The sequence below is a fragment of the Dermacentor silvarum genome, chromosome 1 (assembly GCF_013339745.2).
Source record: "Dermacentor silvarum isolate Dsil-2018 chromosome 1, BIME_Dsil_1.4, whole genome shotgun sequence".
Lineage (NCBI taxonomy): Eukaryota > Metazoa > Arthropoda > Arachnida > Ixodida > Ixodidae > Dermacentor > Dermacentor silvarum.
Window position 1 is genome coordinate 163699402 of NC_051154.1, and position 12215 is coordinate 163711616.

The 12215-nt window shown below is 47.7% G+C and overlaps 1 protein-coding gene and 1 long non-coding RNA gene across 2 annotated transcripts in view; one reads left to right on the plus strand and one right to left on the minus strand.

Moving 5' to 3' along the window:
- Window positions 1-12215, plus strand: part of LOC119436344 (lysosomal alpha-mannosidase) — a 615486-nt gene that overhangs the window by 128208 nt on the left and 475063 nt on the right. The window lies entirely within an intron of this gene.
- The window catches only part of LOC125940679 (uncharacterized), a 191008-nt gene continuing 179100 nt past the window's right edge, over window positions 308-12215 (minus strand). Inside the window, exon 3 of the long non-coding RNA XR_007463873.1 lies at window positions 308-421. This is a non-coding gene — a long non-coding RNA (uncharacterized LOC125940679). The remainder of the gene's footprint in view (window positions 422-12215) is intronic.

Here is a 12215-nt window from a genome sequence, read left to right on the forward strand (position 1 = left end):
GGATTAAACGCAATAACCCCATATCACAAGTAATGCCTTGTGAAAATTTAAATACGCAATAATACAATCAAGAAATCTCTTCCTGACGAAAGGTCAGTTCAGAAGACATAACATGTATAAAAACTGCACAATATATAAGTTTCTGAACACAACTTATGACGATAATTGTTAGCATAAGGCAACGTGACTCCAAAGGCAATAGTTTAATTACTTGTCAAAGCATTCCTTATGCCATTGGTTTCATTTATTTCCCGGTGGCAGCATTATTCGATTCGATTTTCGAGTAGCTATAGTATTCAAAGTTTCAAATAATTCGACAGGACGAATATCTAAAACGCGACAAAGGCCAAAGGTGCAACTTGGTTAGGGTGGTGTGGTAAAAACTAATGCTAACGTCGTTACAGTAGGCCTTTCGTTAAATCTTTCACCGGTACCCTGGTTCAAAAGTGAGCGGATGTTTATATTACAGGAGATAATGCCATTTGCGCGCGTAAAAAAAAAAACACATATGGGAAAGCTGTCAAGAACTTCACAACTTCGCTTCCGAAACGGAGGCACGTACTTTTGCGTAATTCGTCGCGTATGCCACAAGCGCCGTAAAACACTTTGACACAAACATCTTCCTTCACATCCTGTCTTAACTACCATCGCCGCGCGCTATATTTTAAAGAGCATGGAGCTTCACTGTATCCAGGAATCTCCAAAATTGCTTTGCGATACCTTCCCATCCCTGCTACAGAGGTGCCCAGTGACCGCATGTTTGCAACTGCAGGAAACACCGTAACATCGCGGCGAGAGAGCCTGAAGCCAGGTGATATGGAACAGCTTGTGTTTCTGCATGACAATTTGTAGCTTTGCGGTACAGTCATTCACGGCTTTGTGTGCTCGAGGACATGAGCAGACATCATTTCTTTGTTCTTTCTGTAAAGTTTCAATAAGATCTTTTGTAGTCGACATTCGATATTTTTGGCAACTATTCGGCACCATTTGATTCGAATTCAATTCGAGATTAAATTTCACTATTCGCACGCCCCTACTAATATATTATCAATAATACTGCTTCGCCTGCGAAACTGCAGCCTTTTTTTTTTTTTTCTGTCAGTCCGAGTATAAGCGCTGCTGCGCATCTGCTATTGATTCTTATTTCGAGTGAATCCGGCTTGGCCTCATTTCGATTACTGAGTGAATTATATATATTTAAGATCTCGTCATGCAAGTGCCGATGCTTCCGTCCCTAATAAATGTTGTAAATTATAGAAGAGTTCTTTTTTCATGAGTCGCTAGCATTGCCTACTGGAAAGAGAAGCAATACTGATACATAGTATTCACGTGATTCACGTGCATTTTAGACGCTCTTGATAAAAGATTCTGCGGAAGAGGTCAGCTGAAGTCTGCAGGTTCTTTTTCAAGGTAAAAAAACACGCAAAGCAATTTGAAGCGAGGTGTACATACAGCAACAAATTATTCTCTAAGTACAGGCTGTACATATCTACAACGGTATACAAACGGTATAATGCTTTCGCATTCTAAACGTAAGCAGCTTTAAGTGTCTCTGCCGAATTTTATGGCGATAGCAATTATATGGACACTTCAATCGGATTTCTGCCGTCGGCGTTGCCGTCGCCGTCGTCGTCGCCATGAGGTTCCGTATAAAGTCCAAGGGCGATAAAATCGTCGCTGCGCGCCATATTTCCCCGCGCGCTATCATGGAGAGCGAAAGCACGGCGAAAGCAAACGCGACCGTCGCGCGAAAGGCCGGGGGGTATGGGAGGGAGGGAGGCGGGGCGACGCTGTGCTGCGGCCCGAAATGCGTATCTTGCAACCGGGCGCAAGGTGAACTGGCCAGTCAATCTCCCACGTGAAAGTAAGAAAGCAGGAAGGCAGCGCTGGAGGGAGGGGGAGCAGCTTCTACTCTGCCAACAACTGCGTTTGTACTTTGCCCGGCTGTGGCGGTCGCCCGCACCGTCTCTTATCTCCACACGGCTCTGACCTTTGTATGCGCTGCGCATTCGCCGCCCAGTTTCCGTTGAAGCGATAGACCGCACGAACGTTCACCCGCTGCGGCGGCTGCGCTTGCTGCCAGCGTTTTGACAGTCGTTGTCTGCGGTCATTCAGTGTGATCTATTCATGCTTGCTTGTGCGCGCTGGCACCACGCTTGTTAATTCAGTTATTAAAGGAATGTGTCCAAGTTTATGCAGCCGATAAAGCTACTATCCCTACTCCGAATAGCTCTCTACTAATTTGCTATCGCAATTGATGCTTCACCTTTCGGACGAAACTACGACATTTTTTTTAAACGATCGAGCCCTGTGTCCTGGCCACCCATGAAAGCACGTATTTAGCATATGGCATTCTTATCAGGACGATTCTAGAATATGCGAATATAGCATAGTTACCTTTTACAAGCAACGGGATTTCTATAACCGAGAGCTTGCAACGAAAGGCAGTGATGTTCATTTTATTGCGATAGCAAGTATATGGCACTGCAAGCGCATTTCTGCCATCACCGTGGCCATTGTCGTCGCCATCGCCGTGACGTTCCGTATAAAGTGCAAGGACGGTAAAGCGCGAGACACACGGTCCGATTTGGTGTCCAATCCGGCGTCCGACGCGCCGGAACGGCAGCCGAACCGAGGCGTTTTGCCGTGCCGAAGCGCCGGATCGGATGCCCGGCGTGCGACAAACTGGACAGATTTTCACCGTCCGACGCGTCCGACAATCGCACCGTCGTTTGGCCGCAGCCAATAACAGCGCGCCTGGCATGTCACGTTCTCTGACGCTCCCTCCAGAAAGGCGGGGCCGGCGGGCCGGTTTCTCGTTATTATTTTTTTTTTCATGCAGGCTGCAACAGCATTGCTACAATTCGTCTCTGACACGAAATAGTTACCAGTTCGGTAAAATTATCTCGACCCTGTTCCTGTTCTGCAAAACAGCGTCTAGTACTAGCACCCAGCTACTTGCGAGATCGGCCGGGAGCCGCGATGCGACAGCATTTCGCAGGTAGTCAGCACACACCGACTGTCTGAGCGAGGCTACTCGCTTAGCTTGCACGCTTACCCTTCGCATCGAGTAATCCGAGTGTATTTAATTACGGGTAACCTACGCGTACAGTGTTAATCGTGTTGGCAAAAATAAGCGCACTTCGACGAGCTCGGACTGGATCGCAAGAGCCGTCGGCCGTGGCGTCCGCCGAGCTAGGCCTACCGGCCCTATCGCTGGCTATCGGCGGAGCCGTCAGTGGAGAACACACCACTGCGAAGTGTTTTGTCGTTCGCAAAGACGTAATTTTAGTGACAGTGTTCGCGTAAAGCGAAGCCGCATTGCGAAAAGTTGTTTATTTTGTATTTCTCGACGAGGATACGAAGTCTTCCGAGCGTACAAGCTGGGGCGCAAGATCTGGGCGGAGCTTAGGCGCCGCTCGCTCGTTCGGATGCCCGTCCCGTGTGCCCCAAATCGTCGTATGCCGCATGCCGGAGCACGCGGCGTCGCACATCGGATCGGACGCCGAATCGTACCGTCTGTATCCTGCTTAACACCGCCGCCGCGCATCGTATGCTGTATGTGCGAGTGAAAGCGCGCGAGGGGAGCCGACGATCGCGGCTCAATCTGGCGCCCGCAAGAGAGGGAAGCTGAAAGGAAACGCGCCGTCTTCCGTTGCGCGAAAGGCCGTGGGGGGATGGGACAAAGGGAGAGGGGGGCGGCGTTGTTCTCCTACAGCAACTGCGTATTTCGCGACCGCGCGCATGGGGAACCGACCATCGGGGCTCAATCTCGGGCCCGCAGGGAGGGAAGCGGGAAGGCAGCGCGGGAGGGAGGGGGAGGGGGGGACGGTGTTCTACTCGGGCACCAACTGCGCACTTTGCATGACCGCGCGCGGTCGCGCGCGCCTTATCTTGAAAGCGATTTCCAGGCGACTCATACCTTTGTGCATGCGGTGTTCTCGTCGCTCACTTACGTTGAAGCGATACACAGCATGAAGGTCACTTCGTTCGCTGCTGCTGCCGCGCTTCCTGACGCCAGCGTTTCGACAGCGAGTGTGATGTGTTCATGTTTGCTTGTGTGCGCTGACACCATGCCTGGATATTTAGTTAGTAAGCGAATACTTCCAAATTTATACGTCCGATAAAACTACTATCCTTACTTCGTATAGCTGTCTACTAATTTGCTATGGCAATCGACGCTTCACCTTTCGGGTGAACTGTGGCTTTCTTTTTTTAATTGCTATAAACGCACCGATTTACCCACAGATCTACTTCGCGTCGGGCGGCCTATATGCTGTTTGATAGAGCCTGTTTGAAATGTTTGTACTCTTTAATTCAGATTGTACTTCAATATAAACAACACAAGTTTTGTTGATATGAAAGTCGCCCAGAAAAGGTACGCCAAGGACATGACTGTATGCTTATAGAACGCTTATGTAAGAACAACACTTTGTTATTCTTATTTCCCACATGCGGCAAGATAATGGAATGCGCTTGACAAAGACATAATCGAAAAGCCGTGGCAGAACAAAGGGTGTCGCTGTAAACATGGCAAGGAAGAAAGAATGGCTCCAACGACATTATTTGTTAGATCACTTCAAGCCTTCCTGTGAAATTTTGTCTTGCTTAGATAATTGAAAAGCCAAGATTTAAAAATTTGTGGAGGCAGAGGAACCGAGTATCACTCGGACCACCGTCAAAGTGATGTGCGATTTGTCTGCATGTTTTCCTTTATCATCAGGTAATTTGCATTGTTGCCATCTTTTCTTCGAGCATATCCCTAAACTGAGGCAAAGAAGTCGCTAAATGTTCGCTAAATTTTGCTCTAAGGTCGTTAAAAGTGTCACTAAATCTGTCGTGTGAATTTGATAAAATGTACGCATTCTTATAACACCATAATATCGGCTAACATGGTCTCCGCTGATTTTGTCGACAAGGTCAGGAACGTGACTTTAGACAGTGAAGACGTCATGGTCTCCTTTGACATTAAGTCTATGCTCACACGCATACCTGTGGATTATGCTGTTGACTGCTGCCGAACAGCATTGCAAAACGACACATGATCTCGATCTGCCTTCGCGCACTCCATTCGAAGTCGACGACGTGTGCCTTGTTAATAATTAGTATGTTATGTTTTAAGTCAAGTTTTATGTTTTTGGCAAGGGAACAAGAATTCAGGATCGCCAGTCAGCCTCTAGAGTCTGTAAAGGAATATGTTTATCTAGGTCAATTACTCACAGGGGACCCTGATCATGAGAAAGAAATTTACAGAAGAATAAAATTGGGTTGGAGTGCATACGGCAGGCATTGCCAAATCCTGACTGGGAGCTTACCACTGTCGTTGAAAAGAAAAGTGTACAATCATCGCATTCTACCGGTGCTAACATATGGGGCAGAAACTTGGAGGTTAACAAAGAAGCTCGAGAACAAGTTAAGGACCGCACAAAGAGCGATGGAACGAAAAATCTTAGGAGTAACGTTAAGAGACAGGAATAGAGCGGTGTGGGTCAGAGAACAAACGGGGGTAGACGATATTCTAGTTGACATTAAGCGGAAGAAATGGAGCTGGGCAGGCCATGTAATGCGTAGGATGGATAACCGGTGGACCATTAGGGTTACAGAATGGATACCAAGAGAAGGGAAGCGCAGTCGAGGACGGCAGAAAGTCAGGTGGGATGATGAGGTTAGGAAATTCGCAGGCGCAAGTTGGAATACGCTAGCGCAAGACAGGGGTAATTGGAGAGGCCTTCGTCCTGCAGTGGACATAAATATAGGCTGATGATGATGATGATGATGATGATGATGTTTTAAGTCACTGCCTTTCCTGACTAGTTCATACGGCCAGAGCGAAAAAAATTTAATATAAACTAGAGAGATTTGCATAGCCGTATGGAAGCTTACTGTATGTTCACAATGGTTATGGCCCCACGCCCACCTCCATAAAAAAGAAAAAAAAAGTTATGAAGAGAAGCTTCGGAAGTAGGCTTTAAGATGTTGCCTGACTGAAAATGGGTAGAAGGGTTTTTCACGCTAAGAAGCGGTGGTATCGACGCGACAACATCCGAGCATTCACTTTCAGTCTTGTTATATGGGGTGCAACGATGTCGCAGTCATATATCTGCTTTCACTCGCCGTCTGAACGAATCACGCTGAAGTATATTCTAAGACACCGGCGATTTGCACGGGAATTAGAAGAATGTGGATCCGTAAATATGCGGTAAATGTGAGGAAAGTATTTCAGTTTTCGTATGCAGCACCAGGCACGTGAAATTCGGAAGACATTGGTTCAGCTCCCACCTATAGCAAGTTGTCGTCTCGTCCGCTTAAACATACTAATTAATTTCCCTTATGCTTTCGCTGGTTTCGTTATCTGTTTTCTTAATATTTTTGTAACAAGAACTCGAACCTCTCGGATTCCCTCATTCTTTTCGCTCATTAAATAGCGAGGGCCTCCACTGTGGTAGCCCTGATGCCATGCATTACACGAGGGTTCACTTGCATTGGACTGCTTCTAAGCTGACGTACTACGTGATGCCTGCGGTTAGGAGAGGTGCTCCACAGCCGCTGCCCTCGTCGTGAGGGGGCGCTGGCTAACACTCTCAGGGCTAATTTTGCACACAAACACCCAAGAATGTGGACGGGAGGATGGCCGCCACGGTAGCCTATTCGGTAAAGCACCGCACGCGCAATGTGGAAGATGTGGGTTGGGCGCCCACCTGCGGCTGGTTGTCTTTTCGTGCACTTTCATTCCCACCTTTTTCATTACTTCGGCATTCCAATTAAACATAACAAATAATTTCCGCAATTCTTTCTCTGTTTTCTTCATCTGACACCCCAGAACGCCCGCCTCCTAGATTTGACCCTCTCCTAAAGGCGAGCGGCCGACACCGGCAACATGCACTCTTCACTGCATTCTTCACTTGCACTCATAGGCTCTTTTAGTGCTTATTTCGGAAACGTATTCTGTTGTGCTGCATTTTTTTTTCTTCACTTGCGTTGTAATTTGTAATTGCAATTTACTCTGTTGCGTTGTGTTTTGATGTTCACTTGCATTGTAACCCTGTTCTATACTAGTTTGCTTGTGCTTTCATTGTATTATGTAAACCCCCCTTACTCAATGCCCTTTGGGCCTGTAAGGTATTTTTAAATAAATAAATAAATAAATAAATAAATAAATAAATAAATAAATAAATAAATAAATAAATAAATAAATAAATAAATAAATAAATAAATAAATAAATAAATAAATAAATAACATATGCAAGCTCCGCACAACAAATAAAACTGCTCGCTGTTGCTCTACTGTCAGCGCAGTCCTTTGTGAGCGTGTTTGTGTGTGAGCGTCTTCAGCAACGAAACAAGCACATGTGGGACACAAGAGCGCGATAGCATTTGTGCTTGAATATGGACATTTCCGGGCGAACCAGCTCTTGTTCAGCGCCGTTATAGAAACCCCGAGGCGACAAAAGACTGATTCATTTTCCGCAGCGCGCAAGAACACGTTGACAAGAAAAAGCGCATATGGACGCACCGTGAACAAAATTAGCGCTTTCGAGGCCGCCTATATAGCTCGCTATATACTTTTTTGCAACAAATAAGTGTTTCGCTCGCGGTTTCAAACGTCGCGTTGTCCTGACGGTGAGCGCTCTCACGTATTTATGTTTTCGTCGATGCAGTGCAAAAGAGGTGACAAAAGCAGTTGCATAGCCAGAATTTTTGACCGGGAACGGACAGGGGAAGGAGGGAGAGGGGACTGAGCAGGTGACGTAGATGGAGGTTAAACATAAATTTTCTTTTAACCTCCTTGGTTATATATAATTTCTGTGGGTGGGGGGGGGGGGGGTACATGACCGGTGCGCCCCCCTCATTTCCCCCGCCTACACCCCTGGACAAAAGTGCCGAATCAGCGAAAGCTAGACAAACCGCCAGCGACCGACTGATATACAGTTTCCAGAGGAGGAGTGTACGGCGGACATTGAAAAAATGTGCAACTCTACACGGGAACAAGTCCACGCGACGTTCAGGCTGCAGCAGTAGTCAAAGGGCGCGCCGGCTCTGCTTGCCGAAAGAGCAGTGGCAGCGCTCCGCAACTGCTGCCAAGACCGGCTGGCCCATCACTCAACCGTGCACCTTGCAACAGGAAATGCAATGCTCAAAGCACCCATATATTATTGGAGGACTTATCAAAGAGGACGCTCTCTTCGAAGTCTATACAGATGACGACGAAAGCTGGCTAAGCAAAAAAAGAAAAAAGAAAGCTAAATAAAAACACTGCGAAATTACTTTTGACAAGATGTAGAACACGTTGCTAAATGCATTCCTCCAAAGAAATTCTACGCTGGAAAACTAATTAATTAATTAAATATCATTACAAATAATCATGCGATAAAGTTATAGTCAAATTTCAGCCAATCCTGATGCTGGACATATCATCGAAGGCAGCCAACCAATGGTGAAGAGAGAGAGGGAGAAAGGAAAGGCAGGGAGGCCAACTAGACTTTGTCCAGTTCGCTACCCTATACAATGGCGAAGAGCAGTTACGAACGAAAAGCTTTGTGAATTCTCCCCTCGTCTTTTGGCTAAAGCAGCTTCACGTGTTGCGTCAGTCTTTACTGATCGACAGGCACCTCCATCTGTAGACATCTTTGAAGCGTCACATAACGCGCAGTGTTGCCGTTGGACACTCAAGGAAAGGAATCAAAACTGAAGTCAAAAGTAGCCAATAGTAACAAAGATTATTATTTTTACGCCAGATATGTCGCATGCACCAAGGGCATGCGCGAGTGACCTCTCTGTAAGCAACGACCGCGTGCTAGAAGCCCATAAGCAGCTTGTCTGGTCCAACGTGCTGACAAATATTTGTAAATGCTGAACTTCCTACTTAACACCAAAGGGCTCCATTCAAAGAAATGATGTGGCAGTTCCATTATGTCACTGCGGCTTTTTGCGCTTCCTAATGGTTTCTTCGTTGATGGCATTCAGCCTGCGAAGTGGCATTCGGCAGCCTCCCTTGCAGCTGTATTGCAATTTGTTTCAGAAAATAGAAGCAGCACTTTCGGATGCTTCTTTGACCTTCACTAGGAAGACTGATTACGCCTTCGCTGAAGACGTCTCCAAGGTCAGCTGCTTCCGGCCGAGCTTAAGAAGCTTCTTGCATCTTGTCTTTGCGCCACTCGTCACGGCGCCTTCACTTTGCACTTGAGTACTTCCCCATGATTACTGCCACAATAAATATACGCAACGCAAAACCGTTAGCTTTTATGCGGCTTATCACCCTATACGCAACGCAAAACCGTTAGCTTTTATGCGGCTTATCACCCTTTATTTTATTTTTTGTTATTGTAACGAAGGGTTGTACGCGCAGCAATACAGTGAAGGAGACAGACAGGCAGACATGAACTTTATTTGGTCCTGAGGAACTACATGGAAGTGGCGCTCCTATTATGTGCTTTATTAAGGCGAAAGCCTTAGACCGAATATTTGACCGTCGGGCGTTATGACACCAAAACTGATGGTACCACCCACGACCATTGGTGGCACTCGAACCCACTACCTTTGGTGGGTGGGAGTCGAACCCAGGACCATTGGTGGGAGTCGAATCCTCAACCTTTGGCGGGACCGAAATTCAATGGCACCAAAATTGATGGTGCCACCATTGATGGTCGAACCCACGACCTTTGTTGTTAATTATGGCGAAGTTAATAAAGGCATAGTTAATTAAGATAGAGTTAATGAAGTCACTCGAACCCTCGACATTTTGTGGGAGTCAAACCCACGACCTTTGGTGTTAATTACGGAATTACGGCAAAGTGAATTAAGACACATTTCATTAATATAGAGTTAATTAAGGCACTCGTACCCACGACCTTCGGTAGGAATCGAACCCTCGACCTTTGGTGGGAGTCGAACCCACTTGGAGATGTGGGCGTACCGGCGATATCTCCAAGTTGGATCCCAATTGACATCGTGAAGGTCGAGAGTCGAACCCACTATCCTTTATGTTAATTAAGGCGAAGATAATTAATATACAGTTAATAAGGATATGGTTAATTAAGGCACACGAACCCACGACCTTTGGTGGAAGTCAAACCCACTTGGCGATATAGGCGAACCGGCGATATCTCCAAGTTGGATCTCACTTGACATCGTGAAGGTCGAGAGTCGAACCCACTATTCTTTATGTTAATTAAGGCGAAGTTAATTAATATACAGTTAATAAGGATATAGTTAATTAAGGCACACGAACCCACGACCTTTGGTGGAAGTCGAACTCACTTAGCGATATAGGCGAACCGGCGATATCTCCAAGTTGGATTCCAGTTGACATCGTGAAGGTCGAGTGTCGAACCCACTAATATTTATGTTAATTAAGGCGAAGTTAATTAAGGGGCACTTAAATAAGGTAGCGGTAACGAAGGCGCTCCAAACCCTCGAGCTTTGGTGGGTGGTATAATGGGAAGTAACAACGCATCACAATGAAAATGTCAAGGGAAACCCAGGTGGTCCAAATTATTCCGGAGTCCTCTACTACGGCGTGCCTCATAAAAAGGTCGTGGTTTTGGCACGTAAAACTCAATAATTTAATTTGTTTTTAATGTCAAGTAATGTAATGAACGTCTTGTGAGCGCACAGGCTTTCGCCTTCATCCTCTTTCATCGTCATCATCAGCCTATATTTTAGGTCCACTGCAGGACGAAGGCCTCTCCCTGCGATCTCCAATTACCCCTGTCTTGCGCTATAGCGTATTCCAACTTGCGCCTGCAAATTTCCTAACTTCATCATCCCACCTGGTTTTCTGCCGTCCTCGACTGCGCTTCCCTTCTCTTGGTATCCATTCTGTAACCCTAATGGCCCACCGGTTATCTGGACTGGACAAACTTTATTTGGGTCCTGCAGGACGGGCTTAGGGCGTAGCGGGCGTCTCCCACGTAGGGACCGACAGGGAATACCTGGCGGCCGCTTCGTGGGCCTGCTGGACGGCCCATTGCTGGTCGGCGAGAAGCGAGCTTCTGAGGGACTTCTCCCACTTGTACGAAGTAGAGTCGGGATGAGCGTTTCTACACTCCCAGAGCATGTGTGCAAGTGTCGCCGTGTATCCGCACGAGGGGCACATGTCGCTAGCGTAAGCGTCAGGATAGAGAACGTGGAGTTTGGCGGGATTTGGGTATGTGTCTGTTTGTAATAAGCGTAGGGTTAGCGCCTGCGGTCTGTTAAGTTTGGGGTGTGGGGGCGGAAAGATGCGGCGTCCAAGGTAGAAGTGTTTTGCGATTTCATTGTACGTTATGGGTGCATCCCGATTGGTCTCTATCTCTGCGAGGTGGGGTTGCCCTGGGACGGCGCACTCAGTAAGCGCACGCGCTGCGTCGTGGGCGATCTCGTTGAGGTTTGGCGGGGCAACCAGCACCCGGCCGAGAAGGGCGGGGAACCAGATGACGGTGTGGTGCTTGAGGGTACTCTGATCCGCGCTGCGGAGGATGCGTAACGCCTGGTCCGAGACGACGCCGCGTTCGAAGGCTTTGATGGCCGGTCTGGAGTCGCTGTAGATGACTGGCCGTTTGCTGTCGAGCACAGCTACGGCTATGGCTACTTGCTCCGCTACTTCGGGCTCTCGAGTGAGTATCGTGGCGGAGTTGAGGATCCGCTGCGAGGATGAGACCGTGACCGCGGCGAAGGCTCGGTTGTTGCGATAGGCAGCGGCGTTCACGAACGAAACATCGTCCGTTTTCATGTCTATGCGCCTGAGAAGGGCGGTCGCTCGCGCAAGGCGCCTGCCTCTGTTTAGATCGGGATGCATATTTCACGGAATGGGAGCGATCGTGATAAGGTCTTGGGCCTTATCACGACCGGCGTCAAATCTGGGGGATTCCTGGTCATCGAGGAGAAAAAGCCGAGCTCGCGCAGAATGTGGCGGCCCGCCTTAGTGGTCGTGAGTCGGATCATCTGCGTTCACTCCTGAGCCTCGGCGATCTCTTCTAGCGTGTTAAGCACGCCGAGCTCGAGGAGTTTATACGTGGAAGTGGTGATAGGGAGGCCGAGGGCTCGTTTCACAACCTTTCGAATAAGGGCGTTGAGTTTCTCGCGCTCCGCACGTAGCCAGTTGTGTATGGCGGTGACATAGGTAAAGTGGCAGAGAACTTAGTGGTCCACCGGTTATCCATCCTACGCATTACATGGCCTGCCCAGCTCCATTTCTTCCGCTTATTGTCAACTAGAATATCGGCTATCCCCGTTTG